Source organism: Caloenas nicobarica, chromosome 22 (assembly GCF_036013445.1).
Source record: "Caloenas nicobarica isolate bCalNic1 chromosome 22, bCalNic1.hap1, whole genome shotgun sequence".
Lineage (NCBI taxonomy): Eukaryota > Metazoa > Chordata > Aves > Columbiformes > Columbidae > Caloenas > Caloenas nicobarica.
In genome coordinates this window covers 521,369-539,026 of record NC_088266.1, presented here as the reverse complement: position 1 = coordinate 539,026, position 17,658 = coordinate 521,369, and the positions used below count along the sequence as shown (strand labels likewise).

The following is a 17,658-nucleotide window of genomic DNA, read 5'->3' as shown; positions in this document are numbered from 1 at the left end:
GGGGCCGTGGTGGCCAGCCAGGCATCCTGGCACGGGGGAGAAGCGAGGCTGCCGTGCTGCATCCACTTGTGCTTTCTCCAGGACGAGTAACCATTGCTGCACGACCCCGGCTCTATGGATTTCCAGGCGCGTTGTCACATCCAACACAGGCTGTGTTGGCTGGACAGGTGACTGCAGACAAGCTGAGGGACAAGTCATTAGCGGCTGCTTTGCCTGCACCAACTGTGGTTTGTGGTGTAGCGAGCTGCCATCCCTTCCCTGTTCTGGCGCAGGAGAACATGGTGTTGCCCGTGATGCTGGTGCCTGCTCGGCCGTACCCTTCGTGGCCTGGAGCCGTCCAGGGATGCGCTGCCTTCTGTGAGGTCTCCTTCAGACAAGGACACAGGCAGCTGGTCATTGCTCCTTGCTTGGCCAATAGGTTTGGAGAGCCCGTGGCCCTCGTGCTGTTGGGTACCTCTTTGGCTTCAGGCACTGCTGTACCAGGAGCTCCCGGTGCAGAGCAGCCACTGAGCACTTTCCTCCTCGTCACTTTTTTGGTACCTCCTTCCCGCAGGAGATATCTCATGTGTCAGCTCAGCCAGAGAGCTGGGCAGCAGGGCCGGCGGGAGAGCGTGGGGACCAGCATGGGAGGAGAGCGGAGTCCACATCCCGCTGTGATGATGTGAGGGATGCTGAGATCCCGTGTGGGAGGCTGGGCAGAGAACAACCTGGGGACACTCTTAATGATGCTTTCCCATATGAGCAGATGAAATCACAGGAACAAAAGCAGCGGGGAAAAGTACCCCGGAGAGAGAGGAGGAGGAGGAGAAGTCACCAGGCAGGAAGAGCTTTAGCAACACAGAGATGCTGTGAGGAGCTTGTGTTTAGTCCCAGCAGAGTTGCTGTTTGCACAAGAGGGTCTGCTGGTCTACTGGTCCTTGTCCTGCCAAGCAGAGCTCTGCCTTGCAAGCTGGCCACAGGCAGTCTGTGTGACCTCGCCCGCGACATTGCCTTTCCATGGAAAACTAGGCCCTGTATCCCAGAGCGAAAAGGAGCAGGAGAGAGGAGAAGACAGACCTTACGTTGATGTGCATGGCAGCTTGAGTTTTGCTCATGCGGCCCTAATAATAAGGCAATTCCTTGTTAACATCCCCACGCTGCAGCATGCGGCCTGCAAGGCTGAGGGATGCAGATGTGTCGGGGTGGGAAGTCTGGGGTTCTGTGCCCCGTTAGGGAGGACTGCAACAGGAGCGGGCTGGGACGTGCACCCCGTGCTCCAGCCCAGCTCTGCTTTCCTCTCCCTGCTCCTTCATCAGGCAGGGCTCAAATCTTCCCAAACAGGAGCATCTCCCCACAGGACCTTCTCGGGGGGCTGTGGTAATCTGTCAGAGCAAGTGGGGCCTTTAAAGTGGGAATTCATGCTTGGCAGCGTCCCAGGTTGCTGCGCAGTGCCGGGCTTGGCTTGCCTGTCTGGATTAGTGGGGCTCTGCCATCTGTTCTGCTCCAGCCCTGGCTGGAACTGCTCCAAGCGCCTCGTGCTTTGAAGAAAACCCTTCCCCGACTGCGGTCCCTGCTCTGAACAATGCAGCTGCTTCCCACCTAGACCGGCGTGGTTGCTTTCCCTGTCTCCTGTGCAGACGGAGGAAATCCTTGTGTCAGCCACCGCTGTGCCGTGGGCTTTGGAACCATCTGACCTCGGGGAAATGCAGTGAAGGTCCCTGGCGAAGGACTTCTGGGACTCCTTGCAGCCAAATGAGCTTGGTAGCTGGGCAGTCTGTAGATTAAGAAGCCCGAATCTGTCTATATTTCTATACAGCTGCTGAGGGACCAGGAAATCGTTGGTTGTACAATGCTGCCCGTGCGCAGCTCTCACATCACCTCCAGTTCTGACTCAATGTGTTGGGCACTTGCTGCCTCCTTCATCTGAGGATCTCGCTGATCTTGCTGCAGCTTCATGCCAGGTTGTCATGCTCAGCCCTTTCCCTGCAGCAACCTCTCTGCTTCTCAGCCTGTTTTCTTCAACGTGGCACGTGGTGCCGAGAACCGCTACTTGAAGAATGGGGCCAGGAGGATGCTCAACCTTGCCAGTGCACCGGGTGTATCTGATCCCACTCTGCAAAGTCATCGGTGAACCAAGGAAACCCCACAACACATAGCAGATATATCAGAGGACTTTATTTGATGTCACTTGTTCCACTCTTTACCCCTGGCAGTGGTGCCATCATCTTGGCCAAGAGAGCTAAGCGTCTCTTACCCTTTAACATCATAGCCACGGTGGTATCAGTGTGTCTGGTCCCCTGAAATGGTCTCACTGCGGCTGATTTCATACACACCAGCACTCGCATCACAGTTTTCCTTGGCTGACTCTTAAAGCTCTTGGGTACGAGTTATCTAATCCTGCCTGGCGCTGGGAGACGATTGCTGATATTCTTCCTACTTTCAGGGGGAATGGAAAATTTTAAAGAAGTGTTGGTTATGAAACAATCCTTCTCTGTGCATACATTATATTATTATATATCTCTTTCCGTGTCACAAAGGACAAATTTGCCATATTTTGGGGCACACACATACCTTTCCTATAGCTTCATTTTTCTTGCATTCTTCATTTCCATCCTGTTGTTGTTAACCTTACGAGCCCTGTTTTTTCCACTGCCCAGTTTAGCTGCTCTTATCAACTGCTTGTATTTTGCGCATACTAATTTAAAGCGGCTGCTGCCAGTTCGTGGCTTTTTAAGATGCATTTTTACTCCTCCAGTGTCATTTCTTGGCCAGAATGAATTTTTACAGGAAAATCTGAATTGCATTTTCCTGGGGACAACGACGACTTTTTTTTGAGGCAATCTTAGTTATTTTTCATAGCGTTTTATTAGCACTTTCTGCCCTTGGTGGCTTTGCTGTCATCTCTGGGAACCCGTTCAGTGCTTGTGCTGCGTGCCCGGCGCTGGCAGCAAGACCGTGAGCGCAGTGGGAGAGCCCTGGCAGTATGGGAAGCTGGAGAAGACCCCTGATTTACTGAGATTTACTTATAAATGCACAGAGGCAGGAACTGAGTTCAACTTCTGTGCAGCTGAAAGCAGTCAGCGTACTCCCAGCCTCGTGTTGGAGCAACCTCACATTTTTTCCGTCTCAAGTTGCTCGGGATGCCTTTCCAAGGCCTCTCTGCTTTCCAGTGGGAGTATGAAAATCTGAGAGTATGGAAGCATGAAATCTGGTGGAAGAAAGCTTTCAGGTGTGGAAGGTGCATTTTGATGGATGCCGGCAAAACCCACCCAAATAAAGGGAATTACGAGCTGTTGAAAATCGCCTCTTCCCGTCTGTGTGCTCTGACAGTGTATGAGTGGCTCTCAGGTCCTGCCGTATAACGCTGCTCCGGATGGATGTAGGCAGATAATTATTTGCTGCTGCTGTTCCCTCAGCAGAGCATCCTTTCAGAGAAAGTTATCAGGGAAATGAGAGCCAGGGGACCTCGGGTTCAACCTTCTCCTTCTGATGTTGATCGCTTGCAACCCTTAATGCTGCACAAACACCACTGCCAGATTGAGGCATTGAGTGTAGAGGGAATGCCGACAGTGGAAATTGCCCCTGGGTATTTATTCAGCCACAAATTGCTGAAGTTGTTACAGTTGTGAAAAATAGGGAGGGTTTATAAAAGATTTCCTAGAAAATAACATACAGAATCCGTACTTTAACTCTCCTTACATGCTCATCCCTGGCACGTGGTGATCTTGGCTCGACCTCGCTGCTTTTCCTCAGTGTGCGGGATGGTCAGTCCTGCTGTTTGGAAGGAGTCGGGGGTTTTGCTAGTTTTATGTATTCGTAGTTCATTGCGCAGCCCCGCATCATATTTCCTGCTCTCTATCAAAAATACACGTGTTGATTACAGCCATGGCTTCCTTCCTTGGACTTTGCGCTCTCTGCCCAGCCTCCAAGTGCCCGGCTCATGTCAGCGGAAAGGTTGAACAGGTCTGGGGTGAAGCCGTAGCAGAGTCATGTTAGGATCCTAGTGTCCCCTGGATCACTGATGCCACGGGACATGTTGAACTCAGATGAGGCTGTGAATGGTGTGCTGGTTTGACTGAAAATGAGTTTATTTTCTTCATGCAGTTAGAAACCTTTCTTTTTCATGGCTAGCATGCTCATTATTTGGACTTACTTTGAGAATGAGCAGATAACAGCCCAGCACAGAGTTAACGTTTGTAATTGCTCTGGTCTGAGAGCCAAGGACACTCTGAGCTCTGCCCACAGGTGTGAGGCAGCGAGGAAGGAGGATGGATGGACAGAGCTGGACTGACACCCCGACTGATCAATAAGAGTGTTCCACCCCATTAGCGTCATGCTCCAGATTTAAGGAGGGGGATCTTCAGGTCTCTCTCTCTTTGGGGCATTCTTGCTCTTGCTCACTCTCAGGCGCTTTCTCTCTTGGGCTGGGGGAGTTTTGGCGCGGGATGTTTAGTTCGGCTTTTTGCCACTTTGCAGAGGCATCTTGGCTTTTCTGCCTTTTTTTCCTCTCTTTGGGATCAGGACCAGGGTGCTGCTTCCTGGGACCGGCTGCTCAGTTGTGGACAGAATTCGTGAGGAATTGCCTTGAGTATCTTTTATTTCTATTTTTTATATATATTTACTAGTAGTGTATTAGTATTTGTTATTTTATTAAACTGTTTATCTCAATCCAAGTTTCTCCCTTCCCTGTTGATTCTCTCTCCTACTGGGGAGAGGGTGAGTGAGCGGCTATCGTGGTTGTGTCACCAGCTTGGGTTTAACCACGACAAATGGATCCCTGGATGTCCACATCAGGTCCTGGGCATCCAGGGATGCTGAACGCAGTGGCGATGCCAGCAAGGGATGACCGTGTCACGGAGTCATCCACGTATTCCAAAAATTCTATCAAATATGGGAGAGACGAGCTCTTCTAGAGAGGTTTAGTTTGTCTTGCTTTTATCTTTCTTCCTGCTCCCCTTTCTGCTGCTGGTGGCTCTCTCGGTGATGGCCCATGTGCCCGTTCCTGCAGAAGCCAGCGTGCTCCCAGTCCCGTCTGTCCTCCGTGTGCGGGAAAACGGTGTGTGGTTGTGTGCTGCAAACACTTCGGGCATGCACACACACGAGAGCTTGGAGGCTGGGAGGTGGGGAGGAGGCTGCTCAAATGGCTTTATTCCTGCGGTTCCAAAAATTTCTAGCACTCAGGTTGTCTTGCTTAAAAAACCTTATCTCCCCACTGCGAATCCTTCCAGTTACAATACTTTGTGTGTTTTACTTCATCAGCAGTGCTGAGATAGCAAGCTGACAGCTCCTAAATAATGCTGCAGACAGACACACAGCATCAATGCAGATGGGTGCAGTGACAGGCACTGGTGCTCTGGCTGTGCCCGCTCTAGGGAAGGACACGTGGGTCATGGTCACCCTTGGGCTCTCAACACTCCTTCTCCAACCCTGGCTTAAAGCTGACGTTGCCCCTCCAGGGACGGACCTCTCAGAGGCTGTCTGTACATCTTCCTCGGGAGCAGGGCGCTTCAAAGGAGCCCCAGCTTTTTGGCAGATCAGCCGCCTGGAGCCACAGCGATTTTGGTTTCTTCTTGCAGTTCCCTTCGCAAACTCAAAACCTGTTGGTTCAGAGTCCATCGCACCGTGTTGCCATGGCAGCTCGTTGCTGGATGAAGCTGCTTCAGCTCAGGTCGTTGGGGAATCCTCGAAGACGTTGAAGGGCCAGAAGCGTGCCTGTTCGGACATGAGTGAATCGGAGGTGGCAGGGACAGATGGACAGAGCTGGAGTCACGGGCTGGTGCCGTGGTGGTGAGGCTGCGCGGTGACAGCACCGAGGGGCTCTGCTCGGGGAAGGCGACTGTCTCTTTCAGCTGTGATTGATTTAACAAAGTCTGTGGATTTAAAAAAGGTAAAAAAATGAGGTGGTTTTTTTTTTCCCCGGGCTGCTCCTACAAACAACTGCTTGACCTCTGTGCTCCTGGTGTAAGTGGCTCTTTTTTGCCTTCAGAGCAGCAGCATGTTTGCACAACCGTTTGCTGTGCTTGTCCGTGAAGTGGGGGGCAGGCTGGGCATCCAGCAGCTTGAGGAGTGGAAGCTCTGTTGGTGATGAGCAGCTTCGCTGACCCGAATATGTGCCAGCCCCTTGGGAGAAGCATTGGCTGTCCCAGAGGATGTAGATCCCTGCACCTGTCTGAGCTCTCCTTCCAATACTTGATCTCCCTCGCGATGAAAAGCTGGTATTTCCCGTATCCCATCTTGAGCCTTGTTCTACCTCTGAGGGTCTGGCTCCACCTTCCTTGCACTCCCCAGTTGGGTTGCTGAAGGCAGCAATAAGATCTTTCCTTCTCCTTCTCTTCTCCAGGCTCACATCTGACCCTCAGACTGCCCTGGCCCACCCCTGCTCGAGCCCCCAGCTGTCCCGGTGACATCCCCTGGAGTCCCTCCAGTATCTTCCTTGCACTGGAGAGCCCCAAACTGGACACAGTGCTCCACACAGGTCTCACAAGTGCCAGAGCACTTGGGAGCTTGTTTTGGAGGAAGGCCGGTTCTCCTCGGGTTTCGCCCTTCCCAAGTACGCGTTCCAACTTCAGGGTGTTTTGGTCGGTGGAGGCGGACGGTGTGGAGCTGCCCTGGGCCGTGTGTGACCTCCCGTCCCATGCGGCGCTGCCTGCAGCTTCTCTGCGGGCTGGAAAGTTACTGTGCAGCTACACCCCCGGTGATTTAAACCACCATAACTAACCATCTTTAATCAGCCCTTATGCCAGCTCCACTCAGCACCTACTGCTGACAAAGAACAATGTTGTCATCTGGAAAGCGGCTGCTGGCACTTAACCAGCTGGCATGTTTTAAACTTGTCTAAACTGGGTGCTAAGCGGTGTTAAAATGTAATGAGTAAACATGCCCACTCCAAATTTTCCTGACCGCCTCCACCTGGAAAAGCTGCTTGTGCCCTGGAGAGGCTCCCCGGGGAGCTGCACCCCGAGGGCGTCCGCTGGAGGTGGAGAGGAGACCGCAGGGTGGGGGCCGCGGGTCCTCACGCCGAGGGAGTTGGTGGCACAGCGATTTGGGAACGCTGCCATCAACGCTTCTGCACGCTGGCCCAGGGGCTCCGGGTCAGCCTGGGGTGTCCTTCAGAGACCCCGTCCCAGGCTCTGCACCCCTGACCCTGAAACCTGCTCCTCCGACATCTGGGGTAGGGGAGATGGGTCAAGGTGAGCGGTTCTCAGATAAAAAACTTGAGCAGCCACAGATGCTCTTGGAGTCCCTGGAGGTGGAGATACGAGGCCGCCCAGGCCTGGTCCTGGCCTGCTCGTAGCGGGAGATGTGCGGACACTGGGGTCCCCGCTGCTCGGGTCCCCGCGGCTGTGTCTGGTCGTGCTGGACGCGGGTCCGTCCCCAGCAGCCCCGCGGGGCCAGGGCAGTGGCTCTGGATTCACACGGGGACGGGGAGACCGTCCGTTTGAAGGGCTCTTGTCCAGGAAAAGCGCCATTTTTATTTCATGTTTCCTTTGGGATTAAAGCGATTCTCCTCGGGCTGGAAATGTGGAATGTTTGTCAAGTTTATGAGGGCTTTTAGAGAGGCTTTTAGAGAGCACATCCTATCCCTCCTTTTATAGGGCTGAGATAAGATTATCTTTGTTTTAACACCAATTAATGCGGGAAGGGTTTATAGGATTAGGGATTTTCCATCAGTGCAACTTTGATGTCACCACTTGCTTGGTTTTCTTCTTTCCCTGTGTTAAAAGTTTGGGAGCCGTTCCTGTAATGGTTAACACACCACCCTCCAGAGGCACAGCTCTCCCAGGCAGGAGCTTTGGGAAACATTTAAACAAGACCAAACAAAGTAACAAAACGTGAAAGTCCCAAGTTCTTCTAGAGACCACTTGGAGAAAGCTGGCTTACCGTTTACACAACTGCTCGTTCAGTATGTAGAGCTGCAGTGTTTATTGAAAAAGGACATGCTGCTTCCTGAAAAGCATTTTAAAAAATATGAAAATAAGATAAATGACTATATTGTAAATAATCTAAAGCAAAAACAAAAAACCCACCCCTGCAGTCTTGCAGTCAGAGGCTGGAAAACGCATCAGTCCATCCTCTGCACCAGAAGAAAACGGGAGGCCGAACAAGGAGGACGTGACATTTGGTGTATCTGGTAGCGCGTAACTGCACAGCAATAGCCCCGTGGCGCGGCACCTCGTCTGGCGCGTCCGCCTCGCTCCGCACGAGCGTCCTCGTGTCCGTGCCGAGCCGCCCAGACGCGGTTTGGGGGTTGAAACTGGGCAGGTGCTGGCAGTGTCCTGCTCGCCCCGTGAGCTGGGACTGGGGTTGCTCCTAGACCAGAAGCACCCAACATCCCCAGAGCGGTGGATGTCGCGCTGAGCTTGGTCCTGGGAGCTTCATCCTAGGGTGCTCTTCAAGTGTCTGCAGGAGCGAGGAGGGACAAAGCATCTGCTGCCACCAGAGCTGTGCTCCTGACCTGCCAACTCACCTCTGGTTTCGGCTTCACCCAGGGGTGACGCTGCAAGTGAGCTCTGAACCCTGCCCATGGGGCTGCAGTCACAGAATCCCAGAATGTCCTGAGCTGGAAGGGACCCACAGGGTCATCAAGTCCAGCTCCTGTCCCTGCACAGGACACCCCACAGGTCACCCTGTGTTTCTGAGGACGCTGTCCAGTCTCTTCTTGAACACTGTCAGGTTGGGGCCGTGACACCTCCCTGGGGAGCCCATTCCAGTGTCCAGCACCTCTGGGTGAAGAACCTTTTCCTCATGTCCAACTGACTCTCCCCTGGCACATCTTCTGCCGTTCCCTGGGCTCTGTCACTGTCACAGAGAGAAGAGCTCAGCCCGGCCCCTCCTGCTCCCCTGCTGAAGCTGCAGCCCCATGAGCTCTGCCCTCAGTCTGCTCTGCTCCAGCTGAACAAACCCAGGGACTTCAGCCGCTCCTCATACGGCTTCCCCTCCAAACCCTTCACCAACCTCATAGCCTCTTCTGGACACTCTCCAGCAGCTTTATCTCCTTGTCTCCTGTGTCCCCAGCCCTGCACACAGTGAATGCTCCAGGTGAGGCCGCCCCAGAGCGGGACAATCCCCTCCCTGCCCGGCTGGCCCTGCTGTGCTGGATGCACCAGGACACGGGGCCCTCCTGGCTCCAGGGACACCGGTGGCTCATGTTCAACTTGCCGTCAACTACAACCCCCAGATCCCTCTCCGTGGAGCTGCTCTCCAGCATCTCGTCCCCCAGTCTGTACAGCCAGGGTTGTCGTGTCCCAGGTGCAAAACCCGGAACTTGCCCTTGTCGAACTTCGTGCAGTTGGTCGCCTGTGGTCTACAGCAGTGTGATGAACACACAGCTCCACGTCTCCTTTGGGTAGGGAAGTCCTCTCCCTCGGGTGTCGACTGAACAGCTCCAGCAGAAATATGCTGGATTATGGTACTTGCTGTCTGTAACCGGAGGATGCTGCAAGCACCCCCATGCTCAGGCAGGGACAGAAAGCTTTCCGTTTCTCTTTAAGAGCCCCATGACAGGTTGAGGAGGCTGAACCAGGCTGACCGGGCAGGTAAGGAATTCCAGGCGTTTCTCCCTGACAGCTGAGTCCCATCCCGTCTGATGGATGTGCCGCCCGGAGCAGGTCGGTGGGGGGGCTCGCAGGTGTGTGCCCACAGGTGCACGGTCTCACCAGATGCTTGAACTTCTGAGCAGTGCTAGCGGGAAGGTGACCTTGCGAACCCTGTGGAAGCTGCAGGAGGGATTTGCTGGCAAGCCCCCGGCACAGAGCCTCTCCCAGGCTGGGGCTCAGCCCTGCTGCTGGTGTGGGCACTGGAGAGAGCTGGGAGGGATTGGGTGACACTGGAGAGAGCTGGGAGGGTCTGGGTGACACTGGAGAGAGCTGGGAGGGTCTGAGTGACACTGGAGAGAGCTGGGAGGGTCTGGGCGAGGGTGCTGCCAGCCCAAGGCTGTCCTGGCAAGCAGGCTGGGGATGCTCTTGCAGAAGAGCAGGGAACAATAGATGATGGCAAAGCAGTGGATGTGGTCTATCTTGATTTCAGTAAAGCATTTGACACAGTCTCCCACAGCATCCTTGCTGCTAAACTGAGGAAGTGTGGTCTGGACAATCGGGTAGTGAGGTGGACTGGGAACTGGCTGAAGGAGAGAAGCCAGAGAGTTATGATCAATGGGGCAGAGTCCAGTTGGAGGCCTTTATCTAGTGGAGTCCCTCAAGGGTCGGTACTGGGACCAGTACTATTCGATACATTCATCAATGACTTGGATGAGGGAATAGAGTGACTCTCAGCACGTTTGCTGATGACACCAAACTGGGAGGGGTGGCTGACACTGGAAGGCTGTGCTGCCATCCGGAGACCTGGACAGGCTGGAGAGCTGGGTGGGGAAAAATTTAATGAAATAGAACAAGGGCAAGTGTAGAGTCTTGCATCTGGGCAAGGACAACCTCAGGTTCCAGTATAGGTTGGGGAATGACCTGTTGGAGAGCAGTGTAGGGGAAAGAGACCTGGGGGTCCTAGGGACAGCAGGGTGACCCTGAGCCAGCACTGGGCCCTTGTGGCCAGGAAGGGCAATGGGACCTGGGGGGATTAGAAGGGGGGTGGTCAGTAGGTCAGAGAGGTTCTCCTGCCCCTCTGCTCTGCCCTGGTGAGACCGCATCTGGAATGTTGTGTCCAGTTCTGGGCCCCTCAGCTCCAGAAGGACAGGGAACTGCTGGAGAGAGTCCAGCGCAGCCACGAAGATGCTGAAGGGAGTGGAGCATCTCCCGTGTGAGGAAAGGCTGAGGAGCTGGGGCTCTGGAGCTGGAGAAGAGGAGACTGAGGGGTGACTCATCCATGGGGATCAATATGGAAAGGGGGAGTGTCAGGAGGATGGAGCCAGGCTCTTCTGGGTGACAACCAGTGATAGGACAAGGGGCAATGGGTGCAAACTGGAACACAGGAGGTTCCACTTAAAGATGAGAAGAAACTTCTTCCTGGTGAGGGTGCCAGAGCCTGGCCCAGGCTGCCCAGGGAGGTTGTGGAGTCTCCTTCTCTGCAGACATTCCAACCCTCCTGGACACCTTCTGTGTAACCTCATCTGGGTGTTCCTGCTCCGGCGGGGGGTTGGACTGGATGAGCTTCCGAGGTCCCTTCCAGCCCCTGACATCCTGTGCCTCTGTGACTGTAACTGCCTGGCTTTGGCCCAGGCTGTGCTGCCAAGTCACTGTATGACCAGCATCGGTTTGTCCCATGTTGTCCAAAGGCTGAATCGCTGGTCCGTGCAGTTCCCCTGGTCTTTGGAACTTGTTGGAGCTGGGCTGAGGACAGCCTGGCTGGAAGGTTGGGGACCATTTGCCCCTTTCAGGACCTCCCAGTGTGCTCTTTTGGGGAGCTCCCAAAACAGGGCATCACTCTGCCTCACCCAGTCCTCTCCAAATCTCGGTCACACCCCAGTACTAAGGTCTTGTCACAGTCCCACGCTGCCCCTCTGCACCTGCCTGCGGACCAAGCGAAAGGTGGGTGATGGTGAGGATAAGACACAACCTCCTCAGCCAAGCAGCCAGTGGTGAGCTGCAGACAGGCAGGGAGCAGCGTGGAAATTCTTACCAGGGGCGCTTCCAAGGGGGCTGTGTCTGAACGAGCCCTGGGCTGAAGCTGGAAGGCAGATGAGGTGGCTTGGGGGGCACCTCTGGGGAGCACCAGTGTAGGGGATGTGGGTTTTGCAGTCCTGGCAGCTCCGGCTGCGCGGCCGGAGCAGCGGTGCCAGTGTGCGGGAGAGCTGATGTGACCCAGCTGAGCTCCTCGGGGTGCTGGTGAGCTGCAGGTTGCTGGTCCAGTCAACAGCATGGGGGCCTATTTAAAGCTGCCAGCCAGCAATGGGAGGACGCTTTTGCAGGCCATTGTGATCCACTTCTATTTCTGTCCTGTGGAGAATGATGGGGTTAAACAGGAACATTTGCATTGCAACTTCTTCTTCCTTCATTGACGAGTCTTTAATCCACATCACAGAAGTCAGCTGAGCTCCACATTCCCCTTCAGTTAATCTCATTTAACCCTGTTTTCCCTTCTTTATTTCCATCCTCTGCTCTCCAAATGCTGTCAGAGTCGTTGGCAGTGACAGCACCTGGCAATGGGATTAATTGCTTATCTCAAGTATGAGGTAACAGTGTAGGCTGCTAATTAAATTTATCAGGAGGGAAACTGAAGGACCTGGGCAGCCCCAGGAAGGATGAGTGCAGAGAGCTGGCACCTAGAGGTCCAAGATCCTCTCTCTTTCAGAGCTCGCAGCCAACTCCAAAGCCAAGTCCAAGGGGCTTGGCTGTTACCAGCTGCCTCCTGCACCGCGGTCCTGCAAGGCAGGATTGGGTCCTCTCGCCTCCAGCACTAATGGGTCCATACTGGAGAGGCCATGGCGGAAGCATAAGCAGATCCAAAGGCAATGGGCAGCATTGCTCCTTTGGGTTGTCCAGCCTTTCGCTCAGGTGACAAACACCATCGTGTGAGGGCCTGGAGACACGAACAAGCAGAGAATGGGCAACTTGGGCAGGTGAGACAAAGTGTTTGGTCTGGTCTGGTCCCGAGGAGGCTGCACAGCTCTGGCAAGGGGAATGTGCATGTGGAGCTCATACAGCTCCAGGTGTTCTCGCTGGTCTGAGGCACCTGGTGAGGGCCATTCGCATGCACGGCTGCAAACAGGGTCAGGGCACAAGGGACAGCATGGGCAAGAATATGGAAAAAAATGACAATGTCATTGCAACATGCATCTCGTCTTGTAAGAAGGGCATGACCGATGAAAGGGAAAAGGGGTAAATTCAGAGCTGGTTGGACATAATAGCCTTCAGCATGGGACAACACCATAAATACCCAGATACAGCCCATGAGCAGTCCACCCCAAGGAAGATCTGCCACACCTCTGTGACCTGTCCCAGGGCTGCACCATCCTTCGGAGAAGGAGCTTCTCCTAATGTCCAGTCTGAACTTGTGGTCCTTGTCCCTCGCTACGCACTCTGGGGTTGGGTCTGTTTGGGTCTGTCTTCTTTGCATCAGCTGTCCCCAAATAGCTGCAGCTGCCGTTAGATCCCCTCTTGCCCCAGTTAACCCATCCCGGCTCTTTCCGCCGCTCCTCGGATGCCCTGGGTGACTTGGTGGCCCCCCTTAACTCTCCTGTTCCTCCACATCACCCTTGAACTGGGCAACCCCAAACAAGCTGTGGCAGCAACCCCAGTGCCTGGCAGGGGAAAAAACCTCCTGTGATGTGCTGGCCAGGCTCCTCCTGGCATGGCCCAGGACATTGTTTTTCCTATTTTCCAATCGCTGGCACCCATTCGGTGTGGGGTCGGTGCAGGGGCAGTCCCGTGGTGTGTGGCCAAGGGCACCAGAGACTTGTGTGGGGTTTGTGAGGTGATGAGGATGCCAGTGGGAGTGGGGAGGGCCGTGGGAGGGGGCTCCCAAAATCACAGGGGAGGGCAAGAGGCGGGATGCGGCCAAGGTGAACTGCTCCGAGTACCGCAGCACCAGGGATGCTGAGGATGCGGGGATGCAGAGCCAGCCAGCCTGCCCCTGCCTCTGCCCCGCGGGGAGGAGAGAGGCAGCTGGAAGATAAGGCGGGGATTTAAGACTCTTGGCAGATCCTAACTGACAGAGCCAGGGCTGCCTGTTTTCCATCAGCCATTAAAAACGCCTTGCTGGAGTGGAAGGAGCCTCGCTGCCAGGAGAAACAAAGCCAGGCACAGGGAGCCGGGGACGACCCGTCCTCAGAGCCGTTCGCACAGGCCGAAGGTGCCATTTTAGGAACTTTTATGGCAAGAGAGAGCTGGTTGCTATGAGCTGTTTGCAGAAGTGGTGTGGGGTGGGCTGTGAAGGCCAGGACAGTTTTGGATGCGGAGGAGCCTGTTTGGAGCCTACGCACATCATACTGGATTAATTAAAAAGTTGGTTAGAGAGAGGCGGTGGGACGTGGGGCCAGCAAACAGGGAACCTCTCTGTGACCTTTCCTGCATGTTTGGCCAAAGGCTTTTCCTTCAGGCCGAAACACGGGATGCTTTCTCCACCGAGCTGCCCCAGGGCAGGAGGGCTGGAGCCCGGTGCCAGCGCTGCCTCCAGCAGCAGATGCTGCAGAAGTGGCCTTGCCTCCCAGATCCCTGGCCTGGTCTTCCTGCAGCAGAGGGCAGGACCCCTCGTGGGTCCTTCTCCGTGCCATTCCCTTCCCAAAGCACGCGTATTCCCAGGCACAACCGCCCTTCCGTGCTCAGGGAATGGGTGGATGGGGAACAAGGACACCCAGTGCTGCTTAGGCGTTCCCAGTCTGTTTGAGAGCTACAGCCAGGGCTGTTAGCAAACCCGCTGCTGCCTGCAAGCCGTACCCAGCGAGGCAGCCATCCATGCCTACGTGCAGCAGCGAGGCAATTAAAGGTCCATCTGTTTCCCGTGAACCCCTATTAGCATCCTCCGATTGGTGCTGGGGATGCAGGAACCCACCGCGTGGGAAGCTGCAAACCGCCCCTGCTTCAGCGATGGGGCCAGAGCTGCTGTCACGGTAATCGCCCTCCTGGGAGGAAGGATGCTCTGATAAAGTAGCGATTTCTGCGATTTCACTGTGTCAGTTCCCCCTTTCCAAGCGGGAGTTTCTAGGGGTGCTCTGGCCCTGTCCTCGTCACAAGCCTCAGGGGAAGCAGCATGTCCCAAAGGTGCTGTCACCAGCCGGGGCAGCACTGGGGTGTCCTCGTGTCTGCCAGCAAGTGGTGAGAACATCCACGCTGTGCGAACAGGAGGGGGTTTAACCCCTGTGTGAAGATTGCAGTTTTGATTTGCTGTTTACTCTGGAAACAAGAAATTGGATGGATTCCAAATTAAAAGCTGTTTTCTCACCCAGAGGAAGACCTGGAGGGGACAAAACGGTTTCAAACACAGTGTTGGTTTATTTTACTTCTGGAGGTTGTCATTACTTGAGAGGAGAAGAAAAAAACAAAAAAAGGCTTTGCATCAAATTTCAGTGATTTTCCTGTCTTTCGGCATGATTTCAGAACAATTATCTTTGGATAAATTCTGATTTTCCAGGATTATTTTATCCCATGCTGGTGTGCAAGACCTCCTGGGGAGGAAGAAAATTGCCAAAACTTCTGTCTGTGTTTTGACAGCATGTGCAATGAGTTTTAACATCCCAGCTTGGTATTGTTGGTGAACAATCATTAAACCCCTGATTTTTGCCTGGCTCTCAGAGCAGCACATGCAGAAGTATTAATTGCAGCTGTTAGCCTGTGCCAGGCCAAACCTGGGGAATGGTTTTTGTCTCTCGGGGCCAGTCAGTAAATCTCATCAGCAGAGGCATTTTTTTGATGTGTCTCTATCTTGATGCAGAAGAAACCTTATAGGAAAGTTGTTATTTTTAAAATAAGCCTTGGGAAGGTGAAAGAGGCCTGTGTCTCAAAACATCTTTGATCAAGTGACCCCATATTTCACCCTGCATGTCAGACTAGAGCAATTTTGTGTGTTGGTCTTATCATGTTTCAAAAATTGGTATTAGCACGGGGACCCTGTTACCGTTACAGCTGCAGAACCACCATCGCTCTCTGTAACGGAGAACGGCGCAGCCATCACCTCTCCCAACAGCTTAACACCCTCCGCGGGGGGTTTGTACCGAGGGATGTGCTGGGAATAGAGTCAGAAATGGAGTCAAACGTGTGGGGGACAGGGGACAGCGAAGGTGCAAAGATCCCTGAGCATGAGGAGAAGCCTGTTTTTCAACAGATCCTTTGACTGTAGGAGTCAGGAGAGACTTTGCAAGCAGGAAAGCCGATGGTATTTTTCAGTCGAGCTTTTCTCATTGGAAACTCAAGATAATTTTGAAGGGAGATGAAAACTGAAAGAAAAACCTAAAGTTTTTTTCGAAGAAAAAAATAGATAATCGCAGTAATAGCTCTTGCTTACAGCAACCCCGAGCGTATGTTTTTCCCAGGCTGTTTTTCTGATCTGTCTCATTCCTGAAAGCCTTGGCAGCAAACTGAAGTAGAAGTTTGTTTAACTCGTTTCAGAGCAGAAGCCACCTGCCACCCCCAGGCTCTTCGTGCTGCACAAGAAATTAACAGCGCAACCAAGAGCGATCACGGAGAGCCATGGCGCTGAATGCTTATAGCCGAGCTTTTTGCCTTGACCCTGGTGATCCCTTGACTTGGAAAGGACTTTCTGGTGTTTAAAGCTTTGCGTTGATATCGTTAGCCACCTGTGCCGTCTCAGTTAATATTGTATTTCACACCGCGGCCCAGCCTTCACCACCCATCTGCACAGGCACCACGTACACTCTGTGCCACCCTCGCCCACTCTGCCTGGCTCAACACGCGGTTTTTTGGGCGGCTGTTGCTGATGGAGCATCTTCTGTGAGGATTCGGGGTCCGAGCCCCAGTGGGGGCAGAACCCAGCACGCTGCTGCCATCGGGACAGGAGTGATGATTCACTTGTGATATTGAGTAGTGAAGACAAGTACTGGCTGTGGAGAGTTGCAAAAGGACGTTGTGAGATGCCATGACTGGGGAGTGAGAACGCGACTGGAATTCAATAGACGTGAAGTGATGCAAGTGGGAGAAAACAACCCCAACTCCACACACACGTGCACAGAGGCTGTGGGTTGGCTGGTGGCTCTCAGGAAAGAGACCGTGGGGCTATAATAGGTACTCTGGTTGGTACATTGGTGGTTAGATAACAATTTGGACATCGCTAATGATGAGAAAAGAGTAGAGAAGAAAATAGTGAATGTCGTTATGTAACTTGCTTGGGGCACGATGGAGGTTTGTGCAGCCCCAGGGGCCACAGAGTTATAGAGTCGACAGAACGGTTTGGGTTGGAGGGACCTCCCCAGGTCCCCAGTGCCCCCCTGCCATGAGCAGGGACATCTGCACCAGCTCCGGTTGCTCAGAGCCCCGTCCAGCCTGGCCTGGGATGTCTCCAGGGATGGTTCAGCCACCACCTCTCTGGCCAACCCGGGCCAGGCTCTCACCACCCTCAGGGCCAACAATTCCTTCCTCATGTCTGGCCTGAGTCTCCCTCCTTTAATTTAAAACCATCACCCCTTGTCCTGCTGAAAGATCTGTCTCCGTCTTTCTCGTAGGGCCCTTTTAAGTACTTACATGGTCATAGAGAAGGTGGATGGCAATTGAACGTTCACTGCCAATGCAAGTGTGAGATCGGATCAAATGAAACGGCAGCCGGCAGCTCCGAAGCAGGAGGCAGCAGTTTCTTCATGCAGCACACAATTACACCACGAGGCTCTGTGCTGCAGGATAAAATGGTGGCAAAACATTTGCATGGAATAAAAAACTGACTGGGTAACTTAGTGGATCCCCACAAGGGACGTCACATGCAAAGAGCTGCCTCTTGGAAAGTCCCTGAGCTGTGACTTGTCGGAGGGTGCGAAGGTCCGGTGGGCGATGCGTGTGTCTGGCTCGTGCCCTGCTCCTTGGGTGGCCACTGCTGGGGTGGTGGTGACCGTGGACCTTTGGTCTGACGTGGCACAGCCGCTTGCATCTCCTTACGTGACGGTGGCTAAAAATCCCCTTTGTATTCGTCAGACTCCCTGTGTGGCCCCTGTTCTGCGCTGATGGTTGGGAACTAGCGGGGCGATGTCTCCCCATCCCTACAGGCAGCGCCAGCAGCAGCGCTGGCCTCCTCAGAGCCTCCAGCCAGCTGCTCCTTCTCCGCTGTGTTTACTTCAAATTGTCAGGTTTG

The 17,658-nt window shown here is 53.9% G+C and overlaps 1 protein-coding gene across 2 annotated transcripts in view; it reads left to right on the top strand.

Moving 5' to 3' along the window:
- The window catches only part of EPHB2 (EPH receptor B2), a 134,387-nt gene that overhangs the window by 68,005 nt on the left and 48,724 nt on the right, over positions 1-17,658 (top strand). The window lies entirely within an intron of this gene.